We start from the raw sequence: 25,287 nt of genomic DNA, 5'->3' as shown, positions 1-25,287 counted from the left end.
GAAATATCATCGACCTAGTTTCATATGGTACAAGTCGTACTATATCCTTACAAAATCATTCGGAATACATAAGAAGCAGTTTCAAAAGAAGATTCTTTATAGTATTTGTCGGCGAAACTTTATGAAGCAATCTAAAGTTAATTGAAAGTAGATCATTACGATTTCATAAATGTCAAAGCAAATTTATAAAATTAAATAATAATAGACTACAACATTGGTTTTCCTTCACATTTCTTATATCACTATCTGAGGAATATCATAGAGGCGTTGAAATATCAAACGAGTATCAACAATCCAGTTAAAATTTGAATATTGACAGAATTGTCGGTTATAGCGCGCTAGCCATAATGTGGACCGTTTGGACCAAAATGTTTACAAACTGTCCAGTCGTTGCGGGGCAGCCCGCTCTGTCATAGTGGTGTCGGTTTGACACGTGCCGTGCGCTCGTCGTCTGGCTCAGTTGTCGTTTTATTTGGAGCCGCATGAGGGGACTCCGCCACGCCGCTTGCGCCCCCCTCAATCCCCGCGACCAGAGCCTGCGCCCCGACTCCTCCGCCCCTCACCGACAAATCGACCTCCCCTTCACGCCCGGTCAGTTCACTTCACGTTCACGTCAAGATGCACCGATATCTGTCAACAACTTGACATTCTTCCTGCCAAAAATCGCACGCGACAATCGAAAGTGTCACCGGTGCGAATGCGTGCCAAATTGCCCGTCGCAGTGTGTCTGGGTGTATGTGTCTATAGCGGTTAGGTTATGTATTGATTTTGCTGAAAGATACCTTTCACGTTACGCTACGCAACGGTGCTGAAGATAGCCGATCTTTATAAGTGTTATTTGTAAATAAAAACTCAAAATAAATCCAAATTGTCGTGTTGTATGCAGAATTTCGATTTTTTTTTCAAAATTTGACAATTTCGAAATCTGTCATTCGTGGATTAATCGAACACTGTGAACGTTGCCGCGAGTGAATGAATCGTACGTGTTTGGAAATATTTTTTGTGGATTTTCTTTTACTCTTGAACGTTGATCTGCGTATGACATCATCGCTCCGAATAACGATTTTGCAATTATTTATACTTATTGAAGTTGCGATTCATCCACTTATTTTTTATATTATATAATATTATCGCTAGATGAAAATGTTACGCCTATAATGTAATTTATTGATACATTTCAATGGACGAGAAAATTTGCAGTGAGTGTATAAAATTACATACATACGTATATTGAGTAACATTTTTCGTTTGAGATTATTCTGTTGCTTTGAGAGTTAAAAATTTACGTTTCATGATTTTCACAATGGCAAATATATATTTTCAATTTATTTTCTATTTTTTATTAAATTTTTACAGCATAATTGTTGAGTAGTTCTGGTATATATGTACTTATATTATCAATGTTCGCTTATCGTTTTTCACCATTGGTTACCAATTCTAAGAATAAAACAATTAAAAAATAAAAATTCTTATTTGGTTTAAAATTAAACCAGTATAGGCTAATACTATGACATAATATTTATTATTATTATTTTTAAATAGCAAAATAATGCATCGGTGATATAATAATGAAGTAAAATAATAAAATTTATTTTGAATTATTAATACATTAAAATTTAAGATTATTTATGATATCATTTACATATCAGGTATTTTGTTTATGCATTATCATATTTATGTACATAGTTTAATTATGTATTCATAATATCTACATACATATATATATGGCATCATCATTTACAGCCATTCGCCATCCACTGCTGGATGAAGGCTTCTCCAACAATCATCCTCATCCATCTCATCCCAAATTTTTTTTTATTTAATTTCCCATCTGTAGCCTTCCTTCCTTACACTCTTACACTCTTTCGGGTAACATTCTAGCGCTTCTTTTGTCGATATGCCGTCCTTTCCTCTAGCTACGTGACCCGCCCATTGTCATTTCCGTTTTCATCTACATATAATACACAACTTTCCTAAATGACGATTTCCTAAAAATTAAATAGATATTTGTAGTTCATTTTTTTCGGTTTACTCATATTGTATTTTTTAAATTTTATTTCTTCTACTTTTAATTTTAATTCTTGTTTTTATCTTATTTTGTTATACATATATTTTTTGTTATTATTATTGACAAACCCTTCGGGTTCATCAGCTATACCGTCTCTCTCAATTCATCATCATTCACCATCCACTGCTGGATGAAGGCTTCTCCAACACGCTCCCATCTCCCCTGTAGCCTTCCTTGCACTATTTTACAATCTCGGGTAACATTCAAGCACTTATTTTGTCCATTTTTCGTCAATTCTTCTAGCTACATGACCCGCCCATTGCCATTTCGATATCTTCACTCTCCACTATATCCACTACCCTGTTCACACTTCTCACCCACGCACTTAATTTCTTATGGACGAAAACACACTGAATAGTACGGAACGTCACGTCATTTGCACCACACTGTGACAGTGGGTGTTCCCCAAACCGAATTCGGGTGTAGTTACACGTGCATATGTTTCTCCTACATTTCTTCAAATATGGGATTTACCATTATCGATCACTGTCAAGCAAGGTTAAAATATCACCGAAAACACTCCAGGGGATGATTTTTAGGACTGTGTACCATGTATATATGTAGACTAGGGGTGCTGCGTTTTTTTCGCATGTTTAAAAAACACGCACCACGTACCACTCAGTGTGCTTTCGCCCGATATCTCCTCGTTATGCCGAGCAAACAGCGTTTCATACTTCTTTGAGTGAATATCTATGTATTGCATATTGTATGGATCAAAACCATATTGAATTGAACTATTTTTTGATCGCTGCAATTTCGTCGACTATACGATTACGATTTACAATATAATACGTACATATGTATATATTGTTTTCCACTTTTATTATGTGTCTCATGTATCATCTTTTATTATGTGTCTCATGTATCATCTTTTATTATGTAGCATCCTTTTTTGTATATTTTATTTCATAAATTTATCTTCGGTCTGTATATTTTTAATTTGTATGTATGTTCGAGTCCTATATGTGTTGTAAAATCATCGATAATTGTGACAATATATTATTTTAAATAAGAATATGTAGCATATATGTATGTATGTACATACCTGTTAAACTCACATTAATTCGTATAATTGTGACCTCAACCCCAATGAATGGCGCACAAAGCGATTGTCGTGATTCGTTCATTCACAGAATTCAGGTCTGCTGAAGAATCCTTTTGTCGGTTTAAAGCAAAATCTTTTTCTGTGATTTTGTATTACTATTGTATTTTCGCTTTTGATAAGAATTCAGCATCTGTAACACTCAACGAAATCACACACGAAAAGGTTAAAGGTCTCACGCGCGGATCGACCTCCCCCAGAGGTCTTTAAACTTTATGTATTAATCTCACCGATGAAAAATTTATGTTTATATGTGCATATATTCAAATTGAAAAATTGAATTGCGCTGTATTTTTTTCACCTTCTAATCTAAATTTCAAGGTTAATTTTTTTTAGATAATATGTATGTACCTATATTATAAAAAAAATGATTTGATTTATTCGCATTAAATACAAAACGATAGTGTTCGGTTGTAATTGTTTCGGATCAATTCGATGAATTTAGATATTGATTTTTAATCTGATTCACTTCTAGATAATAATTAAAATAAATTATTGAAAAAAAATGCATAGAAACCATATGAAAGCAAGGTAATGAGTACAAAGTTTGAAGAGTATAAGGGCAGTGGCGCACCCATTATATCTGAGGGAGGGGGTTGAACGGTAATTTTTTATAGTATTTTAAATTCAATAAAATTCATCGAAAAACCATTTAAATTAAAAAAAAATCAGCTTTATTTTCTTATTAAACCTCGTTATAAACTCGGTCGTGATTTTCTACATATGTATGAATTTTTTTAATTAATTATTTAACATACTTGGGAGAGGCGGGGAAGCCGTTAGACCCAAGGGGTTTGATTTATACATATTATATCAATTTATACATGTTTGTAAATTACATGAGAAAAAAGTAAAATACATTCAAAATGACAATATTAAATATATATATATATATATATATATATATATATATATATATATATATATATATATATATATATATATATATATATATATATATATATATATATATAAATAAGAGAGAAAAAAAAGTAAACAAGAAACAGAAATAAGATATTGGGAAAGAAGAATTACCGAAATCCTTTAAGTTTAAGAAATACAGCTTATTTTTAAAAGTATTAAGGTTGTCAGAAATTACAATATCATTGGGAAGACTATTCCGAACTGAAACCAATCTGTTTGAAAAGAATTTGTATGTATGAGTAAATATTATACATACAGTAAGAAGCTTTCAACTTTTAAATAAACGTCGATTTAACACAGCTCTGTAAAAGGATAAAATATTATAACCAAAGATCGGCGTTGGACGGATGCTTTTCATGTAACGATAGACCGCTCCATTAGTGTTTAAAACAAGAGAGGTTTTGGTCTAAGAAATTGATAACCATTTTTTGTACGAAAAGCATCGATCCAACGCCGATATTTGATTATATGTAATTAGACCTCATGTTTTGACCAGTTATTTTGTTTAATAAAAAGTAAACGTAGAAAAATATGTGTGTTATTTGGGTTACGTATTTCTTGCAGAAATCCGTCCAATTACAAAAGTCGCAATAAATTGGACATAACCGTATTCAGACAGGGTTGGGTCTCTTTAGTAGAATATTGATCGTCGTACTCTGTCATGTGTACTCGATGTTCGTAAAAATAGCTTAATTTTTCCACTCGTATGGAAGAGTGATTCAGTTCTGTTTCCCGCTTACGAATTTGCTGTACGAGTGCTATTAGATTACTAATGTGCACTTTTCGCCGGAAATTTATGTTTATTTCAGTTTTATGATGCGTTTTCGTTAAAGCGACTCGTTTTATAATTTCATTTCCGTTTTTCAGCTGGCACTGATGGTACAAATGCGTTTCAACCGGATTAGACTCGTTGCTGATACAGCGGCAAACACTTAGCATTGTTAAAAGTGAGTATAATTTAATTATTCAATTTTGTGAAATATTTTGCACTTTTATAATTTTCATATTTTAATGTTCGTTTTTACGTAGATGGGTTTGGGCATCGTAAAGCGCTGTTTTCGTTAATAACTTTTGAACTGTTTATTTATTGAGTAATAAATTAACGGATACATCATTATGATATGAAAAGCGGAAAACGCCGGAAATAAATATTTTTCTTGCCTAAGAATCGGTGCTTCCCAAAGTAGTAGGCGTGGCTCCCTAACTGGCGATCTTGGAGATCAATTAATTTCAATTTAGTCAATGTACATGTTACAGTCGTAAATTTTCAAATCTTTCATTGGTTTATATGTATCAGTGGCGTGCGGTCAAATTCTCCCTATTTTCGTCGCACAGGCTTACTTACGTGTGTGCGAGCAGGACACAAGAGGATGCGGTATGATGACGTCACAGCATCCTCTTTATCCTACTCACGCAAATATAAATAAAGCTGTTTAATAGAAACAGAGAAATTTCCACGGCGCGCCACTGATATGTATATATGTCACAGTGATATTATATTTCAAGTGAAAATATATTTTCAGTGAAATCATAACCAGTTACATTTTCAGGGTTGGTTTTATTCATTTAATATTATATTGTTAGGGTTGGTATTATTTAAGGGTTAGGATAGGTTAGGTTAAGTAAGGGTTGGCCCTATTAATTTAAGATTGGGTTATTAGGGATACATTTATAGAGTTAAACCATGTAAATTCATTCAGTGTTTGATACATTTTCACTGCTTCAATTAGTGAAAATATATTTTCACTTGAAATATGCTTTCACTGTAACACATACACATGCGTAAGACAATTTTATTTATGTTTTAAATTAGTGCAAGTTTTTTTTCGGGTTGATTAATAATTAGTTTTTGGCGTGAAATTCGCTATAATTTTTTAAAATATGACCCGGGCCCTAGATACCCCCCTCTTGTCAGGGTTGCTAAATATGCATATTAAAAAAAAAACATTTTGCTTAGCCACGTTATAAGTAAACCACGTAAATCGGGGGATGGGTGTATAATCTTATTGTTATCTAAAAAATAATCACCTTTATTTATGTATTTAATTTGGGGTGAATAAATTTGAGAAGCCCTGGTCTAGATGAAGCTGATTTGTTGCGAAATTAAGCGTCATCGGTTATAAGTAAAGGGCGGATAGGAAGCGTTGTTAATTGTTCGCTGTGCTTTGTTAAATTTTATGAACCTGTTTTTTTGCACTCTTGCTTTGTAAATAGACCCAAAACGCCCTGATTCCTGGAAAAAGCATGCTTCCAATCCGCCCTTTAGTTATATGTTAGTCTAATTTAAAGCCCGCTTTAAAAGTCAAAGAATTCGACCCTTAAAGCCCTCAACATGAGGCCACCAACCCCCCAATATATCGAATATAAATAATAAATATTGGTGTACTTATTCAATTTTGCAAACCGAATACATAGTTCAAAAGTTTTAATGAAATACAGGCTCATTATGTGTTGACGAATTTATGTGCAATTTACATATAGTTTTTTCAATCTTGGTATTTAACACTGAATTTATAATTTCTAGCTTATTTTTCAAACTTTCTAATTATCAACAGTTACTTATGTTGGGTTTTTTTTAGATTATGGAAATATTAGCCTCTGATTCAATTTTATCGTTGATGACGTAAATATAATATCTTAAAGCGATTTCGAATCGTTGCGTAAAAATTTGAAAAATGTCCTCGCACTAACAATACGTTTTTTTTAATCAGACGTGCATTAAATTTATAATTTCAAAATTAATGTTTATTATTTTTCTCATTAGGTACACGTTATATCCTCGTAGTTTGGGGGTCAGATATAATTGGTTAACTCGATTTTTTTCCATTATTAAGTCGGCCAATTGTACGAAGAAGGAAGTTTAATGTACGTATGAAACTATTTATATACATCTATGTAATATGAAAAGCATGTTTATATTAAAAATAAGTGATGAATTTGGCGATGTAAAATATATTCTTTAAATATTAACTCACCAGAGACTTATCTGTCGGTGCACGTATATATGTATGTACGTACTATGTATACTTGTTGACTTATCAGCCCACTTGATATCATGATATCTTTTATCAGTCAGACACTATCCGTCTGCTTTCGTTGCAACTTCACTTTGCAAAACGCGCTCTTTGCTGCACTCTGACGCAACTTTACTTATCCTCCTCTCGTTTTCTTGTATTTTTTACGGTTTATTTTCATTTTTTTTTTGTTAACCCGTTCTCGCATCGCATAAGAACGTTCGTTTCTTCTCGCCAAAAAACCAGTTCGTATTCAGACTCTGCTTACGTCAGTCGCGAGTTCAGTGTTGTTGTTTGTTGCCTATTATGGACTGTCGCAGCACTGCGATCTGGTATTGGGAAGTCACCTAGAGCTATGCTATCCAGGAGTTTCAGCGAGACCAGAACGTGCTTTCGCAGGATGTGTCGCAATAACAAGGAAGTGTCGGTTCCCAGCGTGGACGACAAGCGGTTCCAGTATTTCGTCCTAAGTGGTGCCAAGCTGGCTTGTATGTTGCCTCTGCATGTTGCCGCAGAGCTGATTCCGGATTTGAATATTGGGAAAAAATCTGTGAGTTTCCATCACTTGCCAGTTGGTTATCGCTACATCAATTGGTTGATAAATTTTATCACTTCGTACGTATTATTGATCGATTGATATGCGAATAGATTGGCCACCTCCTCCCAGTCGACTCATCCCTTCCCTTTGACCAGATATTCTTAACCTTTCTTTGTTCTATGGACTTTGCCAATTCGTTACAAGCCACAGAAACCCTCTTAGAATTAAGTTTTAAATGCATAAATTGAAATAAAGGTTTTAAATTAAAAAAAGAAGTATGTTCATACATATGCTATTGTGAAGATTTATAGTTTATCTTGAATAAGAAGATTTAAAAGTGGTGTTGTATTTGACAAGGCAACACGCAATGGTATGCTCGACATATAATCGAAAATTTGTTTTCATTGTTACAATTTCGATTCGTATATGTAGATGTGTTTTAATCACAATTAAAACTATATTATTAGAAAAATAAGATAGACTTTTTTCTTAGGAAACATAGGAATTCTTCAACTTTGTCTTCCTGATTTAGACAAAGAAACAGTGATTCGTCCACTAACTGCTTCCAGTTTATTGAGTCTACACAATTTGTTATCTCAGTGTAGTGGCTTGCTGTGTAAATCTCCCTGTTTTTATTGCAAAGCCTGCGATAGCAGGATACAAGGGGACTCGGTATGACTTTACTTGTATCCTGCTCGCGCGCACGTAAGTAAGGCTGTGCGATAAAAATGGATAGATTTCCTCGGTACGCCACTGTCTCAAATATATGTATATACAATATTGTAACGTGGTAATTATGTTAAGTGGAGTTTGTAGGGTATTGCGATATTGTGGGGAATACCATTTGTGGGAAATGCTGGGACTCTCGGCTACCTGTCTTTAACCCTATGCCTTCTACTTTCGATCTGTAAATCGAGTTTTCGATCATAAATAAATACATATATAAATATATGGTAAGATTTATCCAAGTGACCAAATATGTCAATTGACACCTGAGGAATTTTTTTAAAATAGTAAATCACTCTTGAAGTATTTTGTTCACACAGTGATATTGTCGATACTGGCATTTTACGCATGACGTATATAGCGGTCATCCGCGAGCAAAAGTCTAAAATGAGGTACATACTAAAAGGAGGGACTCTTGGAGTGAGCGGTGGTTCCATGTGGACCTTCTGAGTCGTAGAATAAATGCTGTGAACCGGCTTTGTCCTATCGTTTAGATCCCTGAACCCACCCTTACGCAGCAATATGTATTCAAACTTCGCCTGAAGTTGCACGTTAGTTTTAAATGGCTTTTTATACGTCTCACTTCGCTAATCGTTCAGTCAATATTTCCTACATACTTTAAAACTGCCATTTTGCAAGGCTTAGCCCCTGATACAGTTCTCATCTATTTTTGAGAATGATCTCCTTTTCAGAAATGGCAGTTTGATTCGGTGTCCTTTTAGTATCGATGTACTCACACTTTAACCTCACATTAACCAATCACTTACGCACTTTTACCGTAACTAAGTATGGATATGTTTCTATATCAGTATCGAATCAAAAGTTTAATTCGTGGTCATAATTCGTGGTATAGCAACAGTTGAACGATTAAGCCATTCGTGTTTATAGTCACGTAGCTCTTTTAGCATTCGCTGTTGCAGTTATTTTTTTAAAGCAAATTTGCTTTGCGTTCTCACAATCAATAGTGATTCTCAAGTTGACGGTCAAAGTTTTTTTTTTATTTAATATTTTTAATTCTGCGATAAAAAACAATCTCGTCAAGATCAGAGTGATTAATCTTTTTATATATAGTCTCACGAAACCTCTAAATAAATAAAACGTTGATTAATAAAACTGTAGAACGTATTTCCAAATTCAATTTAGGTAATTTAGTTAATGAATTGGTCTGATTTAACATGAACTTATGCATGCCAAACGCGTTACCAATGGAGAGTGATTTTGTAAATGAATTAAGTAACATTAGACAAGATAATAATGTATGCTCAATCTTATCAATTTTATTTAATCCACGAGCAAGCACAATATAATTTCACGTCTAGTATGTAAGGTGGATCAGTATAATCCACATTCTGTCGTAGCATCCAATCAGACACAGCGTACGTATCCGTGCAACTAGCAATAAATGGGACATGTTGAAAATTGCGATTTAATAATATGGATACGATAAGTCGTTCAAATTCGTACCTGTGATTTCTTCTCAATGGTGAGAATATTTGTGTTACGTATTCGAAATTGTTTCATGCAATCCTGTGTAGGTATATTTAGTTAATGGAAGCTGCGAATGCGTTCGTCTATTTCAGTCTACATAGCTTTAATATTACACGTATTAAACTATATCGTTTATTTTGTCAGGTTTAATTTGTGTTTTTCCCGTTTCGCTTTTTCCTTTTTTCACGTGTTGCTTCGGTGTTTTCTTTGTCAACTTCCTGTACATTTTCTCGTTTATATTTGAGGATTTTTCCATCTCTTTTCCGTTGTGTTTGTTTTTGTTCTGTTGGCGATAAAATGAGTTTTGGCCGTCGAAATGAAGATGTATAGTGGATTTCTTTATTTGTCTTACGACATCCATCATCGTTTCCCATCTGAAAGTCCCTTTGTTATACGAGACCCGAATTAATTCTTTTAATAATATATCTTTTCGTTTTGTCTTTGTTTTGTAGCCGCCATCTCTACGCATATTCATTAAAATTTATTCTTGATTTGAACCCATTCGCCTAGCTAACTGAACCACTCCCAGAAATATAGCTGGGTAGTTGCGCTAATGCTAACCACCGAGAGGTTCCTGGGTTCGAGTCCTCGATTTAAAATAATTTATTTCGAGTGTTTCTGCAGTGCTGCTAGTCAGACTTGGATATTTATGACTCCAATTCAATTGCTTCCTATCAGAGTTTGTCAATTTATCTGATTTTATTGTTGAAATGGTTTTTCATAAAATTGGAAAAACCATCCTACCTACTATTTGTCACCACTATTTGAATACTAGTCTTGTCCCGTTGATTTCATCGAATAGCTCCGGAAAGGAATTGATACACGAATTAAAATAAAGTTATATGTTAAATATATAAATGTATTGTAAGGTAATTTGTAGGCGCGCGCGCGTATTAATTGTAAAAAGTGGAGTGGCTGATTTAACACTCGCCGTTCGCCCACGTCGAAATGATCAATTAATGTGTGTGTGTCTTCGTGGATGTGTGTATGAGTGTACGCTCCCGCGCATCTTACACTGACGCCACCCGTTCCATCTCAAGCGCTCAATATCAGGAGCACATGTCAGACGCTCAGGTCCCCACTTCCCTGCTTCCGTGACACGATCGGTCGTCACGCCACATCTATGTATATGCATAACGTATACTCCTGTTATTCTAAAATCTTTATTGTATCTAAAAGTTTAGTTTATTGTCAATTGTCGATGGAACAAAATGTCATGCGTTTATAAGAGCGAAAACACACTGAATCGAACGCACTGGCACGTTCTTGACCTCCCGTTGCGAAAAATCCAAATGGGTTCTTTTGTTTTTACAAGTTTATCCTACAATTCTCCTTCAAATATGGTAATCACCATTATCGATCATTGTCAAACCTATGGTAATACAAGGATTTAAGTCCGGGTGCCATAGTATAGCGGTTTTGGCCATATTTTGAAGTATACAATTTTCAGTGATTATTTTGTAATTTAAATGGATCTTTAGCATATATGGCAGCTCAAATGTTGTCTTATATGTGCTGCATTGTTTGTAAATTGTTGGTATACATTATATTTTTCAAACTATCTCAAATTAAGTAAGGGCACAGACACACTTAATCGTACGGCACGCATTGCCTAGGTAGACTCCAGCTGTGATGGGTGTATCCTCATTATTAAAATGTCATGGATAAAATATCACCGAAAACACTTCAGGGTGTGAGCTTTAGCTTGGATTGCCATAGCACAGATTAGGCGTGCTAGCGGTTTTTAACATGTGCAAAACTATCTAAAAGAAAAACGCGTGCCACATTCCACTCTGCGTGTCCGCGCCCCAATCGTATAATTGCCATAAATCAAAATTTCAGGGACAATGAAGATTTCCGACGCTTCCTCGTAAAATGTGTGTATTATTTAAGAAAAACTTCCAACCCATTGGATTGGATTACTTTTTACTAGGCTTTTCTATGTTTCACTTCGCAAACGATTAAGCTAAAATTCCTACAGTCTGACGATCATTTTGAAACGTTGCCATTCTGCACGGTTTGGTCAACGATGGAAATTTCAATCGGTTTTTATAGTTCGACGGTGAAAAATAATCGTAAAAGACACGTTTAAAAATGCAAAAATATTGGACATCTTGACGTTAAGTGGTCAGTAACCTTATATGTTTGCCTTTCCGTCACCCACTCGTGTTGTCAGATTTTAATTGTTTAAACGTCTATAACTTTATTATTTTGAACACTATAATCTTATAAGATTTTCATTATAGGCTCTCATTATCTCTCATATTTTTTTAAATTTATTTTTTATTACATTTTATACCAGGAAGGCCTTACAGGTAAACCCCAATGCGCCTTCCTGGCCAATTACAAACAATACAGCATTTTTATTATACAAGTCGCTGAACTACGAGACACTGAAAACTCGCAAATTAACGAGATTTATATGAATTGTACATTAATCATACTCAAATAGTGGTGACATAGTTGGTAGGAAGGATTTTAGCCATTTATTTTTAATCGGGAACCGTTTCAATAATGAAATCAGAGAAAATTGGCAAACTCTGATAGGCAACGATCGACCTGGTGTCACAGTATCCAGGTCTGACCAGCAGCACTACAGATATACTCGGAAAAATTATTTTCAATCGAGGTCAGCTCATGGGATTGAACCCGGCGCCTCTCGGTGTTAGGCAGAAGCTTAACGACCGAGCTATGCTGCTGGCTATATATATTTATACTGCACTAATAGATTATTGTATAATGAATGAAAAAATGTTTACATATGTACATACGTGTTATTAGATGGTCATGACTGTCTTTTAATTGGTTTCCACGCAAGTTTCGAATGTTAATGTACATATTTTGCTTTCTGATTTCGATTAAATTGTATTGATCGGTGTGAATTTCGTACCACACACATTTACTGTGTTTGACAGTTCGTAAAAGTGTTCAGTTGATGAAGTCGAACAGCTAATTTGTCCGGGGGTGTGTATATTTTCAGTTCAACGCGTTCAAAAAACAAACTCATCTGACAGCCAGAGAAAGAGATGAATCTGGATGCATTAACTCTAGCTTTTTCCAGAAATGAAATGCTTCGGGTTCGTTATTTTCCAAAGCTGAAACGTGTCTCCGAGAGGCGCCTCGGTTTCCGGCTCACACAGAAGTGATTCACTCCGTGCTTTGATTTTCACGATGGTCGCTTTTTGTCTACCTTGTGAATGCATTCGGTCAAAATAGCCAGCACACATATTTCCAGTGGCTCTGAAACTTCGCACCCACGCACCACTCCTGTCCTCATTCCAAAGTGTTACTCAGCTTTCCCTAATCGGATCGATATGCGACTTGAAAAATTTACGTGGACTGAATTACATATTTTTGATCCCTTTAGTAGTAATGACAAGATGATGACTTCCGTTCATCACAATCTATATCAATATTGCCTCAATCATGTTTGACTTCCACTTGAGAAGTTAATACATCCATCTTATCAAGTCCTTATTTTGACACCTCGTTCTACACCATTGTATTTTTTTTCTGAATTTTAAATGTAATTAGTTTTTAAAAATAATATTCAACCAGGTTTTATAATATTTTTTAGTACCAAAAGGTAGCAATAATGTATAATAATTATATTATTATACATACATATACGTATTGAATTTTTTGTTTGCTTTTACTTGAGAGTTTTGCAGACAGGATTAGGACGAAAACATACAGCGATGAATGGCATACCGCGTGCATGGCTCCTCGCCGTGGGTGGTCTCCTACATTTCTGCAAATATGGGATACACCGTTATCGATCACTGTCAAGCAAGGATAAATACAAGCATACAATTTGACCGAAAAAGGTCCAAAAGATCATTGTGGGGCGAGGCATGCCGGGCGTCCCATGATTGGCCGGCACGGCACTGAATGGCAAGCATCATTTTTTTCGCATGTTTAAAAGAATCTAAGAAAAACCACGTGCCACATTCACCGCTGTGTGATTTCGCCCTTATTCTGTACGCCGATATTTCAAGACACAAATTATTTATTCCACGCATAACCATGGATATTTCCGGACAAGAAAATATTTTTAAATGAATTTTATTTTGAAAGTAAACATTTTAATTGTAGAATAGTCTAGAGGTCCAGATACACATAGTGTTACGAGGCACGCCTTTTTTTAGATACTTTTGCACATGCAAAAAAAAACTCTAGCACGCCTAGTCTGTGCCATTTCGATACTAGGCAAAACTAACCCCCTAGAGTGTTTTCGGTTATATTTTATCCTTGAATTGATATAGGTTTGACAATGATCCATAACGGTGATCCCCATATTTGTAGAAATGTAAGAGAAAATTGTTAATCGAAAATTAAGAATGACATGAAGATATACCCATCACAGCTAGAAACCACGAGTATGTTCTATGCCGCATTTTCAATGTGATCTTACCATAAAGGTGCAAGAACATGCACATACATTAGTACGCTGCATGTGTTTTTTCCCAAATTTGAAGAAATGTGAGAGAAACTTGTTTATCCGAAATTAAGAATGCCATGAAGATACGCCTATCACAGCTGGGAATCACAAGCACGCCCCGCGCCGCACTTTTGGGTATGTTCTTACCATAAATCGGTTTTCGGAACAATCATTGTCTGGAATGACTATTGGCAATATTCGTATACGTAATAATCCTGGAATGACTATTGGCAATATTAGTATACGCAAAAATCACCGAACCTGTATAATATGTTGCTGCGGGTAATATCTATTAATCATGTATGCACATAGTTGGGATTTTTTGTAGAATTATTTACAATTCAGTAGTCCATTTTTACGCTCACTCTTCGTAGAATAGTTCGCACATTTTTTCTTCGTTGAAAGTCGAAACGAACAATAGATGCCCGATGCCGTAAAAACAAATTTGTATTTTTATAATTTTTATTAATTAGTAACAAAATTTACATGATTATATTATGATTAGTCACCGGAGCCTGAGGGGGCCGTGTATTGTCCAAAGGTTGTAAATGCATTGTTAAAGGTTTGCCGAACAATGGATAGCACTGTGACTATCCTACCTCTAGTTATGATATTTATTTGAATAATATCAAGCGTAGTTTCTCCCAAAATTGTTATTGTGGGAAATTGCGCACAGTTCTCATCACAGCAATTTCACACGGCTATCTTCTCTTTTTGTTTTGCCAACACTTTGATATAGATAAATTATATTCAGTATCATAGTGATCGTTCCCAAGTACAGTTTGAGATATACTGAACCCGCTGAAAACGCACACCATCGAAGACGATGAACCCGTTGTTCACTTCTCGTGACACACTATTTCGTTCCCTTTTCCCGAGAACATACATCTCGGAATCCAGAGTGCATTTTCGTCATTTTTGAAATTTTGAGTCAGAATCGTTTTCATGTTGAGGTAATAAAAGTGTTTTGTTTTCTTTAAAACCTTTTATTTGAAACTTTATTTAGTTTAATGTTATGCACCTACATACATACATACATTCAATTTCTCGTGCTACTTACATATTTATATACTTACTTTGTTTATTCAGTTTTTTTTTTATTTGGCAATATCAATTGCCTCTAGAATTGTATTTGACATTGATGAAACTACCATGTCACTATCTGCTTTAGTTTTACATTTTGTTCTTTATCAAAATGTCTATCGCCTATTTCAAAAGTTTTTATCGAATAATAGGTATAGAATTTACACACTTCGCGAAATCAAATATGTATTTAGTATTTTGAGCTGACGAATGTCCCCAAAAAATATGCAGGGCTCGTCCCTAGTTCTTCTAAAAATACTGAGATGCATGTTTTGACGGAATCTTCAGTTTTTAGGTCAACCAAGTTTACACAAAGTTTCATTGAAATATTTTACTGTGGAATATTTTAACATATCAGCGTAATGTATGTATAATACAATGTGTAGTGAGATAAAATATGTACATATTGGATAAGCGAGGGATATATTTAAGGATGAGAAAATATGTACATAATGTTAATAAAATAGAATCAACTATATTATTGCTAAGTACTTATACATATTGATTTTTGCTTATTATATCCGAAGTATAATATAGCAATTGTTAATTGGGCATGCTTGTAGAAAATATTCGCAATTTTTGTTTTGCGTGTCATTGTATTTAATAAGATCTGTTTATTAATATATCTATGTATGTACATATATAATATAATATATTCTCGAGCAATATTTGATGTGTACATACATATAAATGTAGTTAATTTGCGGAATTATATTGCATGATCACCTGCTGAAAGGCTATATGACGTTTTTTCATGCCCGCTCTTATCCTTGGTAATAATGAATAAGGGTGGTTTTCCAAGCGGTGTCCAATGACTGTCTATGAACTATTCTATCTATGACGTCACCACGTCAGCTGATCCCTCAGCTGGTGGCTTTTCCGTCAATGAATTTCTCGTCTGGTAGGTTTTTTCATTCATTCATTCATTCACTCATTCGTTTGACGCTTTATTCTGGTTAGACCAGACGGGTATTACGGTCAATTATATTCACAAAATCGATGATTTTTTTTATTGTACTATTTTAGAATTGTGTGATTTTCTTGCACACTGGTGAAGCGAATGATTTAGAGGTCGTTTCGTTTTTTTTAAACCAATCTTATTAGACGACCTTGCTTTGTAAGCGTGCGATACCACTTATGCGAACATCTTCACTGACGTATGCAAGCAATGAATTCAAATGCGAGATGATGAATGTTCATCGAAATCGATTCATCGAAGCTTGTATGGATTGCGTGATTACTTTCTATTGTTTCGTAGGTATGTTTCGTTTCCGCTATACATATTTGTTGATGATTTTATATTCAGATTAGAATTGTTATATGGTTTATTCAGTGGCTAACTGTATCGAAAGATTGTGATAATTTCAACGGTCGGTGGATTTTGGATGAATTCTTCAGTTCGTTTGAGTTCGTTCGCCCCTGTCTGAAGTCGTTGTCCAGAAGTGTGTAGTATGTATCCTCGTTAGGAGTATATGTAGGTGTGGCATTCGTCTGGTCCGCAGCAGCAACACCAGAATCGATAGTGCTTGCTAGAGGTCATGGAATAGGTTCATGCGTCGCATCTCATAGGCGCATGCGTCTCCCCTCTCGAATCTCGAGTATTGTTTACAAACTTCGATAACCTGAAAATGAAGTTCAACCACCGCTGAGGTACACAGAATCCGAGTGAATTGATTGATTTTCATGTTGGGCTCGACCCAACTCCAGTCCCTATACGAACTATGTAGCTTGAGATTATCCAATGTATTTACATGCTATATTATATGTATAATATCGCTATTCTGTCTCTCGAGTGTATCTGAGATAACGCTTGCCGTACTATAATAGTCGTTTCGATTCGACATACATATGTACGTCACATCTAAAACAATGCCAACAAATCGTACGAATATGATAACAAAAAAAAACTTCTATATATACTATTTGCTACCAATTTTTCCTATAGGCTAATAAACGACTCTAAGTCTGAGCATTTACCGCTATCTATTGAAAATTTATTTAATTAATCAATTAATTTTTCTATCGGTGTTTTATATTGTTTATATGTATGTAGGTAGGTAGGTAGTTTTTTTATCATTTGTTTTCGTATTAAACAATTAAATATATTTAAAAGGTATTCGGTATTAAAAAATTAGACCGTGTGCGGATCGAACACAGGACCGACACATTTTTTTTATTTGTTTTATTTAATAACTTAATATGCCAACAGCCATGCGATGATATTTCATCGGGTACAACACTAATATAAATACGTTCATAGACCCTGATAGATTTGAAAGATTTGTAAACGTTTCGTTTCAATGATTTAGTCCGTCCACATTTTATTTATTACATATTTAAAATCGTACGATTTATAATTGTATTGTGTATTAGGCAAACCAATAAATTACCGGAAAATTCGATGATTTTTATGAATTACTAATTTGACTTTTGTCTGATTTTCTGGATTTTCTAGATTTGATAATCAAATTTAAGATTTGATTATTTTTAGATACTTTTGATTAAATGTATATTATCCCTTGAACCCATTACGGAGTGACCCTGAACTACACCTATGGTATTATTAAACTTGTGTATAAATATTAATATATTATAAATTAGAAATAATATTAAACAGTGGTGACATAGTGGTTAGGGTGTTTTTGCCAATTTGATGAGGAACCGTTTCAATAATGAAACCAAATAAATTGGCAAACTGATAGGAAACGATGGACTTGGAGTCACAAATATCCAAGTCTGACCAGCAGCACTACAGATAATACTCGGAATAAATTATTTTAATCGAAGTCAACCGAAGGCTTGGACAAGGGAACTTCTCGGTGTTCAACCACCACGTCAACCACCGAGCTATACTGCTAGTTTTTTGACAATGTTGACTGAAGTCAAATAGAATAATGCTCTCTTTCAATAAATCGATGAAGATTTTTAAGTCTGTTACATCTCAAATCCTTTCTTTTTATTATTTAGATGTCATGCATGCTATGAAATTGATTTCGTTTACGATCGTATGGTACATGTATGCATGTAATATTACACGAAATTGATATTTACAGATACATATGTATTGATTTTATATGTTTTTATTCTTGTAATTGACACGTAATATTACAAAAAAGTGTCTTATCGCCAATTTCATCGCGATTTGCATACATATGTACGTGTGTATATGGAAAGTGAGCGTAATTTCGTCTTGATGCTTACGTCGATAGTATTTTTAACCGAAGATGCGTGTCGTTTATATAAGAACGACTGGTGTGTATGTATGTATATTTGGCGCTTTTGCAATGATAGTTAGTATTTTCAGGTTTATAGAAGAAACTTTAGATATGTCTTGACAGTGAATTTGACACGTTCGTTCGCTTGCTTTCTTTGCAATTGAAAACAAGCATTGTTCTTCTGTTTATTTTTAATTGAAGGAAGATGTAAGATACTTTGATTGTTAATTTATTTATGTAATTATGAACTATCATTGCTAAGCGAATCAATTGTCGAAACAAAAAGCACGTACATATGTATATGAACATATCTAACAGAAGACATTTTTCCGTCTGCAACATATAAGTACCTTTGTATGTCGGTTTTCCATGGTAATTTTCCACAATACGTAACTCATGTACAAGTTTCGCGTTTTCTTTTGTTATGTTGATTTCGCGTTATGTATTTGAATTCAATTGAATTCTCTTCGCTGTTCTCCAGGTTTCAGCGTTGCAATTTCAAAACGTCTTCCATTTTGCACATGCGTCCGTCTTCCTTTTGTCATCTAATTGCATATTCCACCTGTCGCATTCTAGACCAACGCTTTGGTAGCGAGTTCTTAGAGCTAGTCTTCGATTGTGAAACTGAGCAAGAATACGCGTAACGTAAATTAGCGCTTCCCCATTGCTAATTCGGACACTAAAAAGTATTAAGGTGTAGTTCCACTTTCGGTGGAACTAGATGTTGGGATTTCTCGACTTTTTTTGATTCTCAAGATTCGAGAATCTCATTTTCTAGGAATATTTGAATCTCGAGATTTGATAATCTCATTTTTCGGAATATTTGAATCTTGAGATTTTCTTTTTTGATTCTCGAGAATTCTCGAGTATAATTTTTTTTAATATAGTGAATCAATTTTTTTAGCATATAAAATCGAAAACATTAAAGAAGTCGAAAGGACCCTATTATATTGGGGTTTATAAATTTATTAAAGACACGATGAAATAAAGATATAGAGATATACAATAGAACATTGAATAAAAAAATAAATAAAAGAAAATAAAAATATACAAAGTAATTTAAAATAGTAAAAATAACAATAATTAACAAAGAATTTCATAAAATTGTGTTGCTATCCGGTTTTGTCCGTGTTTTTGTGACCAAAAGATAACATACTGATCAAAAAATAAAAATACTGGACATACAGGACAAATAATAAAAATACTGACCATCTATGCATATTAGAATTCCGACCAAAAATTGACTAATATGTATGAGATAGATACATATATATCTACGCAAATACATAAATAATAAATCAAACATCTTTGTGAGGAAAAACTTCATGCTTCATGCATACATTCATACTAAACATTTCAAAATAAAGTAAAAAGTTATAAATCAATCAATTTATTGAACAAAAACATGTAGTGAAAAATTTAAAATATTCTCGAGGAACAAGAATCTCGAATTTTCATAATAAAATATTCTCGAGAAACGAGAATCTCGAAATTTAACAATAAAATATTCTCGAGAAACGAGAATCAAAATTTCTCGAGAATTTTCGTGAAATCTCGAGTCGAGATTTCTCGATCACAAACTCTAGGTGGAAAGACATGGTGTTTTTGCTCCATAAGGGGAAATCACACAGAGATGAACGGCACGGCATATCATAGAAAAGGCGTTCCCAATTCATTGCTAATTTGTACGATCTTAATATTTCGACAAGTTTCTCCTAAATTTCTTCAAATATGGGATTAAACGTTATCAATCACTGTCAAACTTGTATCAATGCAAGGACAACATATCACTGAAAACACTCCAGGGGGTGATTTTTTGGGACTGTGTGCCATGAATGCCATGCGCTAGAGACGCTGTATTTTTTTCGTATGTTTATAAGTATCTAAAAAACGCGTGCAACGTCCAACTCTTCGTGATTTCGACTTTCTATATTTTTCGAACCATCAAGTGTAAACTTCTATGGGTGCGATTCGGCGAAAGATTTTTTGGTTTTTTGGCATTCGTTGTAAAATGTAACCAATATACATACATACATATATGTATATGTAAACAACGTCGTCTCGTTTTATCCATTCACGCCAATTTGCGTCGTCCCTTGCCCTCAGTAGTCTCGTTTCGTATTCATAGGGTGTGGAATTTTAGGTCAATATTATGGCCTATTGACCCAATTGTCGCATCTCTGGATTGTCTTCAATAAAGTATTCGAGAAAATATCAAAATGACGAAAAACGATGTTTGCTGATGTGTCAACCGAACCTTCCTGCCTTAAAATGTGGCAATGATGTCTTATTGTTATTCGTCACTGTTACCGCTTTCCACATTAGCAATCGGGTTATGGAGTCAATTTATTAAATTAATAAATCGTTGAAAACTGTCATCAAATTGCCGCAGTTTCCAACTTAAACTTGTCAGGCTCATTTGAATGCATTTTCTATCACCATATTTGGATTTAAAGTCTTAATACTTGTTAGTAATGAGAAAAACACAAAGATAGAAATATTAAAACTACATTCATTGGATATTGGTGAATCACTCTCGTTATAGAATAATTCTAAATAGTTTTTTTTCCTATTGTGCTGTATACTAACAATGACATAAGGTAATACTATAATTACTAAAATAAAATACAATTGTAAAATAAACAATGATCGGTAGGTTAGTAGCCCATTAAAATAGATATAAAAGGTATTGTGAACATAATTTATTAACAATAAAAAGCATTAAAAAAAATCAAATCACTCTCGTCGTATACACGAATCCTACTTTCGTCGGTAAATCAATATTTATTAAATGCGAAATTCAGAGTCCTTTGATTTTTTAACGACCCCGACTCTGACTCCGACCAAAGAATCACTCCACAACCCTACTAAGCAAAACTATTCGATTTTGGGAAAGTGTAACTACACCTTTACATGTTCGCCAGCGAATACCTATAAATCGTCGAAATATGATTTTTTTAAGTGGAAATTTATCTGATTCTCATATAAAGACAATTTAATGTATTATCCCTATTAATTCAATTCAGATTCGTGTAAATACGAGTATACTCACCCACTGAGCACGGGAATCTAGAGAAATATCAAAATTTATTATTAAAACAGCTGATATCGGCGGATTGCTTTGTTTTAAATCAGCCAGTATATTACATACTACTTGCCGACGATTGTTGATTTTTCAATAAATAAAATAAAATAAAATAAAATTAGTAGAGATTGTTAAATACCTTAGGGGGCTGTCCGTATGCCTGAGGTTTTCTCTATATATACTATTTTTTATTAAATAAACATTACGATCTAAAGCAAATTGAAGTTTTTTGTTAATCTGTGTTTATATCTGAAGGTTAAAGACATCTTATAATAATTGTCGAGACTTTTCACAACTGTATTAGTATGAAGATTTATAATTGTATGTTTTCTGTTAAAATGAACCACTGACTTTACAGTTTGAGATTTCACACGGTGCGTTCCCCTTATTGAATACCTACACACATACATATGTACGTACATACATACATACACCCACGCACAGTATTGAGCTCACCTGACCTTTTCGTGTGGCCTTTTTCCTCGTCCCTTGGGTACTGACTTGGGTTGATGGCGTTCTGTTGGGTTTTTGATCCGACGCTCGTTTCACGCGCTGTTTTTCGGTTGTATCACTCGGTGTGTCACTTTTATGTCCATTTGACACTACATAAGATATATTTTTATGATATTTGTTTTGACAGGAAGGCGACACCGCGACACAGGCTGTCGCCCGCAGCCTAGCCGGCAAGCTGGCCGCCCTGCAGGATGCGGGCCCCGCGCGCCCCTCCCAGCTACGTATAAACACCAAGGAAGCTTCCACCATCACAGGTATTTTGAAAATGCATTCTTATTCATAGTACTATTGCGTAGGGGTGGGTTCAGGATCCAAATGAAAGTCCCTTCAAAGCATTTATTCAACGATTCAGGAGGTTAACACGTAACCACCGCTCACTCCACATTAATCTGATCTACCACGTGTCCCTCATTTTAAAGGACAAGTTGCACAGCATAGCTTCCCTGATCTATTAGAGCGAAATCATACAGCTGTGAATGTGGCACGTGGTTTTTCTTAGATACTTTTAAACATGCGAAAAAAATGATGCGTGCCATGCCGGCCATTCAAGGAGCGCCCGGCACGCCCGCCCCACAATGATCCTCTGGACCTTATTCGGTCAAATTGTATGTTTTTATTTATTCTTGCTTGATAGTGATCGATAACGCTGTATCCCATATTTGAAGAAATGTAGGAGACCACCCACGGCAAGGTGCCATGCACACGGTGTGCCGTTCATCGCTGTTTTCGCCCTTAGTGTGTATTGTCTAGGCGCGTAGTCTACCCCGGCGAGTCGCACGCACTTGTCCGGGTTGATGAGAACTCCAGCGTATCGTTGGTTCGGGCACTTACTGAGTCCCGCTAGCCTAAATCGGGGGTCTCTATTGTTCACCCACGAATGCAGTGGAACGAAGACAGTGGATACTCTCTCATGTCCCCACGTTGCAGTACTATAATATATATACAGATGAGATGTATGACAAGGGTAGTTGATATAGTGAAGAGTTTGAAATGGCAATGGGTGGGTCACGTAGTTAGAAGAATAGACGAAAGAAGTGCTTGAATAGTATCCGAGAGTATGTAAAAGGGTGAAACGAAGACCGCAAGGAAGATGGGTTGATTGAATTAGAAATATGTGTGGGGTGTGATAGATGAGAGTTACTCGAAACATTCCACATTGGTTGGTGAATGGCTGTAGATGTTGATGGTATCATGTCACCTTCAATAGCGTGTGTAAAACAGTTATTAGTAGAGTAGGGATAGCCAACGTGCCGCTCATTGTTCCATTGTTGTAAATGCTTTGTTAAAAAGGTTCGGCAAACCTTTAACAATGCATTTACAACATTTGAACAATGAACGGCACCTTGGGTATCCGGGCTTTAGTTATTAGAGTAAGTTTTTCATAGTAAAAAACATGCTACGTCGATGTACTAGAATTGTAGCGTGGGTGTCCTTGTAGTGCCTCGTGTCAATAGTTGTTTATTTTATACAGGTATACACCCATTTTATTAACATGACATATATTTTCAACATTGTACATACATATGTATAAGTAAGCCCAATTCCAGACAAATTTGTGCAACAATTTTAAATGTTAACAAATCATGATAAAATCAAACACAAATATTGAAAAAATAGGACGATATTCAATGAAATCGGATTAATTGGCAAACTCTGAAAGGAAAGGATCGACCTTGTTGTCACATATCCGAGGTCTGGCCAGCAACAAAGTCAAGGATAGAACCCATGATCATACAATCGAAAGCCTTAGACCCTAAGAAGTTGTTTACATATGTTGTTGCTTATGATCATCAAAGAATTTACTTTCCACATAGTTTATATACATACACCGGGATTATTTATAAATTGAGGACTTAGGAACAAGTTGAGGAGTTAAGGTTCATAAACCGGTCAAAGTCTCCTGTCGAAATTTGTCGATTTTGTCTGAAAGTGCTTGTTGAGACTATTCCATACCAAATGACACATTGCAAATTTAGTCACCCACCAATATCATTATTTATTCTCTAAGCCCGAACAGGAAAGTGCTAGAAACCTTTCTCAAGACTATTTTGATATGTCGAAAATTGCACAAATATTTGATATGGTGGTTTTTTTTAAATTTTGATTTAAATATACATGTATGTACATACAAAGTCAAAATGGGTTTTGATTTATACATATTTTTAAATATAAGTTTTGTATTTCTGTTCGTAACACTCTCGTTTTTTGTTCGTCTCATATTGGCTTGAAAATGTTGTAGGCATAATAAAATTTTAGCTACGAAATACTTTTCTCTAACGATTTGTTTGTCGTAGGTGTTTCTCAGCGACGAGCAAATTATCAGCCATCTGTATACATATGTATGTACATACAATCGAGACAAAATATTAATAAAATAATACACTGTCTTTCAAAGACTCCCATTATTGAATAATATCGTTTTTTAGAACAGTTTTTATAAACATAAACTTGCCGCACTGTGCTACGTTCACCGGTCAGTGTGGAAATCATATCCGTCTTGGAATGACGGCTCTGCTTTATTAATTTCTTTCATTACCTGCACTTATTTTATATGTTTCGACAAGATAAAATGATTTTTATAGCATAATACAATTGATCTCGCTGATTTTACATTATTTTATCCAAAAACACACATTTTTAATTGGACGCTTGGAGTCCAACACAGTGGCTAGCGGATTTTTTTAGCCCAGCACAAGTAAGTACAGCGGAAAAGTGTTAAAACGTGTGTCTGGCAAAAACTTTTAAGAAACGAAGATATTAGTCTTAGCGTCTTTGCGCTACGACAAATTTCATACGAAATTTAATTCGCAAGCAGTTTTTTTAATTAAAAAACTTTTTCGAAGCGTAGATTATGATAATTTAATACCTTTTCTCAACGTATCATACATAATTATTTTCGATCGGCCTCGTTATATTCAGACCAATTGCTATTTGGACGCTCGCTAACAAGACACGAGTCGCGATGACTAGCGTCCATCGAAATAGCCCCCTTAACTTAATAGCGTGTGTACACACACGAATGCAAAGAGGGTGTCAAAGGTTGCAATCTCATCCAAATACGATAGGGTAGAGCAGATATACGGGATGGTC

At 34.7% G+C, this 25,287-nt stretch overlaps 1 protein-coding gene across 1 annotated transcript in view; it reads left to right on the top strand.

Annotated features, from left to right (window-relative positions):
- The first annotated feature begins 385 nt into the window (after nt 1-385).
- milt (trafficking kinesin-binding protein milt) overlaps nt 386-25,287 on the top strand; it is a 94,318-nt gene continuing 69,416 nt past the window's right edge. The window contains exons 1-4 of the mRNA XM_077427938.1: nt 386-591; nt 4,962-5,041; nt 6,859-6,959; nt 22,325-22,451. The gene's annotated coding sequence lies outside the window, so the exon portion shown is untranslated. The remainder of the gene's footprint in view (nt 592-4,961; nt 5,042-6,858; nt 6,960-22,324; nt 22,452-25,287) is intronic.

The sequence above is a fragment of the Arctopsyche grandis genome, chromosome 1 (genome assembly GCF_051622035.1).
Source record: "Arctopsyche grandis isolate Sample6627 chromosome 1, ASM5162203v2, whole genome shotgun sequence".
In the NCBI taxonomy this organism is placed as follows: Eukaryota; Metazoa; Arthropoda; class Insecta; order Trichoptera; family Hydropsychidae; genus Arctopsyche; species Arctopsyche grandis.
Note: the sequence above shows the minus strand (reverse complement) of the source record. Positions and strands in the feature narration are given on the sequence as shown.